Source organism: Saccopteryx leptura, chromosome 2, assembly GCF_036850995.1.
Source record: "Saccopteryx leptura isolate mSacLep1 chromosome 2, mSacLep1_pri_phased_curated, whole genome shotgun sequence".
Taxonomy (NCBI): domain Eukaryota; kingdom Metazoa; phylum Chordata; class Mammalia; order Chiroptera; family Emballonuridae; genus Saccopteryx; species Saccopteryx leptura.
The window spans coordinates 12,474,796-12,480,795 of record NC_089504.1 but is presented as its reverse complement, the minus strand read 5'-3'; positions in this window follow the sequence as shown (position 1 = coordinate 12,480,795).

The following is a 6,000-nucleotide window of genomic DNA, read 5'->3' as shown; positions in this document are numbered from 1 at the left end:
CTGGCTTGTACAGTTTCTGCTGAGAAGTTCAATGATAAATTAATAAACTTTCTTTTATAGGTTACTTTCTTCTTTTCCCTGGCTGCCTTGAGGATTCTTTGTTATTAATATTTCACAGTTTTAATATAATGTGCCTTTGAGAAGACTTTTTGAATAAAGGTAATAAAGTATTCTATTTGCTTTTTTGATTTGAGAATCTAGCTCTTTCCATATGAAAGTGCCCATCAACTATTTGTTTGAATAGACTCTGTTCCTTTCTCCCTCTCTTCAACTTCTTTTATATCTATTATTCTTATATTGTTCTTTCTGATGCAGATAGATAGTTCTTGTAGAGTTCTTTCATTTTTTTTTTCATGCTCAAGTCTCTTCCTTATTCTGCATCATTGCTAGATTACTATCTTCAATATGACTAATCCTTTTCTTCATCTGGTCTACCCTATTTCCTATGCTCATTAATTATTCTTTATCTCTTTTATTGAGTTCTTCATCTCTAGAATTCTTATTTTTTAAAGTTTCAATCTCTTTGGTAAAGTATTCATTTTGGCCTGACCAGGTGGTGGCTCAGTGAATAGAGCATCAGGCTGGTACTCAGAGGACCCAGGTTCAAAACCCCAACACTGCCAGTTTGAGCACAGGCTCATCCAGATTGAGTGCAGGGTCACTGGCTTGAGCGCAGGGTTGCTGGCTTGAGCAAGGGATCACTTTCTCTTCTGTAGCCCCCAGGTCAAGGAACATATGAGAAAGCAATCACTGAACAAGTAAGGAGCTGCAATGAAGAATTGATGCTTCCCATCTCTCTCCCTTCCTATCTGTCTGTATTTGTCTGTCTCACCCCACCTCATTATAAAAAAAAAGAAAGAAAATGCAAATTAAAACCACAATGAGATACCAGTACATGTCTATTATAATAGCCAAATACAAAACAACCATCACTCCAAATGCTAGCGTGGATGTGGGGCAACAGGAACTCTCATTCATTGCTGGTGGGAGTGTAAAATGGTACAGTTTGGCAGTCACAAAAACTAACCCTATACTTACCATATGATCCAGCAATCATACTTCTTGGGATTTATCCAAAGAAGTTGAAAATTTATGTTCCCACAAAAAGTTACACATTAAGATTTAAAGAAACTTTAGTCATCACTGCCAAAATGGAAGCAGCCAAGTTGTCTTTTGGTAGGTGAATGGATAAATCATCTGTAGTACCCAGACCATGGGATATACAGCACGGAAAAGAAATAAGCTATCAAGCCATGAAAACACATGGAGGGAACTTAAATGCATATTACTAAATAAAATAAGCCAATATAAAAAGGCCACAGGCTCTGTGATTCCAACTATAAGACATTCTAGAAAAGGCAAAACTATGGAGACAGTAAAAAGACCTGTGGTTGTCGGAGGCCAGAAGGAAAGGAGGAATGAATAAGTGGAGCCCAAAGGATTTTTAGGGCAGTAAAACTATCCTCTGTGATATTATAATGGTGTCCATATACATTTGTCAAAATCCACACAAGGTACAATGCCAAGAGTGAGCCCTAGTGTGAACTACGGACTTGGGGTGGTGATACATCAATATAGATTCATCAGTTCTAACAATGTATCATTCTGGTGGGGACACTGACAATGGGGGAAGTCGTATGTGTATGGGGGCAGTGGGAATATGGGAAACCTCTACTTTCTGATCAATTTTGCTATGAACCTATGAAAGGAGCTCTAAGAAATAAAATCTTTATTTAAAGGAAATATAGGAAAAACATCAATCTAAAAATTGTGATTGCTATGCCATTTGTATGAGAACAATGTGAGTTAGTGAAGAAGCAAAATATCCTGCCTGAATTCACCCATTTAGTAATTGGCGGAACTGGCATTCAAAAAACAAGTAGTCAGGCTTAATAAATTGAAGCAATAAGATATTTGAGAAAGGCAAAAACAAACAAATGAAAAACGCAAAATGAGGTTAGGTATCACAAAAGTGCACACAACTTGTAAGAGACAGAGCCAGCTTCTGAATCTACTCCATCTGGGTGCAGAGCTGGTACCTTAATCCCTTCCTCATAACGCTACATCTGCAGTCAGTAGTCATACATGCAGACACAGGACCTCAGAGGTGTCAGAAGCCATCACCTCTCCTTCCAGCTAGGTACACATAGGCCTAGACACAGACAACCACAGGAGCACATGCATGTACAGAGAGGACATGTGCACATGAACACACACGTAGACACAGCTCATATGCATGTGCATGAACACACTTCCACCCCTGCTGCTGCAGGGCCCTAATTCCCTTCCCGGGTATGAGGCTGCACCACTGCAGCCCGGGTTCCCCACAGGCTCCTGGACACAGAGTTTGGTGAGGACATCAGTAATGTTCTCCCCTGGGAGGACAGCAGGGCCAATGCCCTCAGGGCTCTGGCTTGCTGGGAGGACAGGCCCCTGGGCCTCCCTTTCTATCATCAATTCCCACAGTAGGTAGGGAGAAGAAGCAGCACAGGACAGGCCCCTGGGTCTCCCTTTCTATCATCAATTCCCACAGTAGGTAGGGAGAAGAAGCAGCACAGGACAGGCCCCTGGGCCTCCTTTCTATCATCAATTCCCACAGTAGGTAGGGAGAAGAAGCAGCACAGGGCAGACCCTGGGTCTCCCTTTCTATCATCAATTCCCACAGTAGGTAGGGAGAAGCAGCACAGGGCAGGCCCCTGGGTCTCCCTTTCTATCATCAATTCCCACAGTAGGTAGGGAGAAGAAGCACAGGGCAGGCCCCTGGGTCTCCCTTTCTATCATCAATTCCCACAGTAGGTAGGGAGAAGCAGCACAGGGCAGACCCTGGGTCTCCCTTTCTATCATTAATTCCCACAGTAGGTAGGGAGAAGAAGCACAGGGCAGACCCTAGGTCTCCCTTTCTATCATCAATTCCCACAGTAGGTAGGGAGAAGAAGCACAGGGCAGGCCCCTGGGTCTCCCTTTCTATCATCAATTCCCACAGTAGGTAGGGAGAAGAAGCACAGGGCAGACCCTGGGTCTCCCTTTCTATCATCAATTCCCACAGTAGGTAGGGAGAAGAAGCAGCACAGGACAGGCCCCTGGGTCTCCCTTTCTATCATCAATTCCCACAGTAGGTAGGGAGAAGAAGCAGCACACTTCTGAAGCTCGAAGAGCACTTCTAGCAGCTTCTGTTGTCAGAGACTCAGAGCCTGATCTTAACCCCCTGGCAGGCCCTGAGCGAGTTCAGGACCCTGGAGCTCCTCCGTCGGCCTACAGGTAGGCAGGCTGAGGGGTTTGGGGGTCAGAGAGGGAGAGGGCAATCTATTCATGGGATCTTCCTCCCTTTTCCTCATTCTTTCTTCTCTCCTCCATCTCGGAAGCCAGGAAACAAGTGAACAAGAAAGTCAGGGAAAGTTAGGTTCAAAGCCCATACCCAGAGGCTCGACTCCACCCCCATCTAGCTGTGTGGGCTTAGACAAGTCACTTCAATTCCCTGTGCCTCGCTGCCATTACCTATATACAGTGGGGGGCTGGAAAGGCTAAGTGACCTAATGCGGGCAAAGTTCTTAGAGCAGTGGCTGGCGGGTAAGCACTGTGAGAACGTGCAGGGAAGAGCTGCAATGAAGGGGCATCTCCACCAGGAGACTGGTACGAGCAGCACGGGACACTGCTTTCCAGCGGAAGTCCCTGTAAGCACCTCTGGCTGACCAGGTGGAGACTAACGGTGTGCTGAGACTGAGGGAAAACAGTTATTCACAAAAAGAATTCCAAGGGGCACATTTTAAATGTCTACTTCCTTGGAATCTAGAACAGCTGGGAAGGGAGAAAAACCTCTAATCAGATCTATTTGTGAAAACTAGACAGAAAGGAGAGATTTGGGAGAGCTGAAAAGAGAAAGACCCAGCCTGAAGAGGGCCCCACATGATCCCCAAGCTGGCCAGTTACACCCGATCAAACGCAAACAACATAATATAACGTTAGCCAATGAAGGATCTTCTCCCCACCCCTAGTCTCTCATCTCACTTCAGAAGGAAGCCACACACACACACACAACAAACACAAATATATTTATTTTTACCAAAATGGGATTATTCTATATTCATTGGTCTGCAACTTGCTATTACCACTTAAAAAATATCACAGACAGTTATGTAATGGAGATTACCTAGTTTAGCAATGAGGAGCTTCTATGCTGCCATCAGACCACCTGAATTAAAATCCCAGCTCTGCCACTTCAACGCTGTGGCATCTGGTGAGTTACCTAACTTTGCTAAACACTATTTCTTTATCAGTAAAACAAGGATAATGATACAGTGTCTATCTTGTAGGATTTGAAGGAAATAAAGCAACAGAAGACATGCAAGTGATTAGTTTAGTGCGTGGTATATATTCAGTGCTAATATATGTTGGCTAAAGTTAGCCATTATTTCTTTAGAGAATGAATGATATTGAATAACAAGAATGCACTACAAATTGTTTAATAATTCACCTATTTGTGGACACTTGTGTTGTTTCCTCCATGTATTATTTTGTTCATTTGTTTGTATTGTTTTGTTTGGTATTAGAAACAATGTTATCATAAAAATGTGTACACATCTCTGTGCTACACATATATGACATATAGATTTCTTTAAGAGGAATTATTGGATAAATAGATACAGATTTTCAATTCTGATAGAGACTACAAAAAGGTCTATACTGGTTACTCCCTCATTACCAGTGTATATGAGGATCATTTTCCCTTTAAATATTGTCCAAAAATTGTATTGATAATTGGATGGGTGAAAACTGTATTTCAGTGGAATTTATATTTTCTGATTGCCAGTGAGGTTAAACATCTCATGTTTTCTTTGGTAAATGTGTTGCAGCTATTTTCTTTGAGTCAATAGTTTCTATTTCAGCTTTACTTATTGTCTCTTTTGGTATAATTTTCACATTTTTTAGTATAGTATTTTGTCTCTATTCCTTCTCAATTTTATTCCTTGCTTGGAATAGCACCCCCATGCTGACACCATTAAAATATGCTCTTTCAGAAACTGATAACAAAATAAACAGACAGCCAACTAAATGGGAAATGATATTTTCAAACAGCAGCTCAGATAAGGGCCTAATATCCAAAATATACAAAGAACTCATAAAACTCAACAACAAACAAACAAACAATCCAATAAAAAAAATGGGAAGAGGACATGAACAGACACTTCTCCCAGGAAGAAATACAGATGGCCAATAGATATATGAAAAGATGCTCATCTTCTTTAGTTATTAGAAAAATGCAAATCAAAACTGCCATGACGGCCTAGCGTGCAGAGGACCCGGGTTCGATTCCCGGCCAGGGCACACAGGAGAAGCGCCCATTTGCTTCTCCACCCCTCCGCCGCGCTTTCCTCTCTGTCTCTCTCTTCCCCTCCCACAGCCGAGGCTCCATTGGAGCAAAGATGGCCCATCCTGGGCGTCGCTCTGCCGCGACCAGAGCCACTCGGGCCCTGGGGATGGCTCCTTGGCCTCTGCCCCAGGCGCTAGAGTGGCTCTGGTCGTGGCAGAGCGACGCCCAGGATGGGCAGAGCATCGCCCCCTGGTGGGCAGAGCGTCGCCCCTGGTGGGCGTGCCGGGTGGATCCCGGTCGGGCGCATGCGGGAGTCTGTCTGACTGTCTCTCCCCATTTCCAGCTTCAGAAAAATACAAAAAAAAAAAAAAGTAATCCCAGACTAGGTACAGCTAGGAATCCAGATTTCAGGAAAACAGTGTCCTCCCCACAGATGGTGGAATAAAGCTATCTCCAAATATGTCTTCTATAGTTTGACATCAGCTTGTTCACAGGGAATTACAAAGTTCAGTTCATTTTTTTAGAAATAGAAATTACATGGATTTGGTTGGGATTTGGCAAAAACTTTTTGAGCAATGACCTGAGCTTGTCCTTAAGGCTGGGTTGAATTTTGACAGATGAAGTTTCATTAGATGAGGAAATGGGCAGAGCATTTCAATCAATGAAAATCACCCAAGCAGGTAGAGGCAATG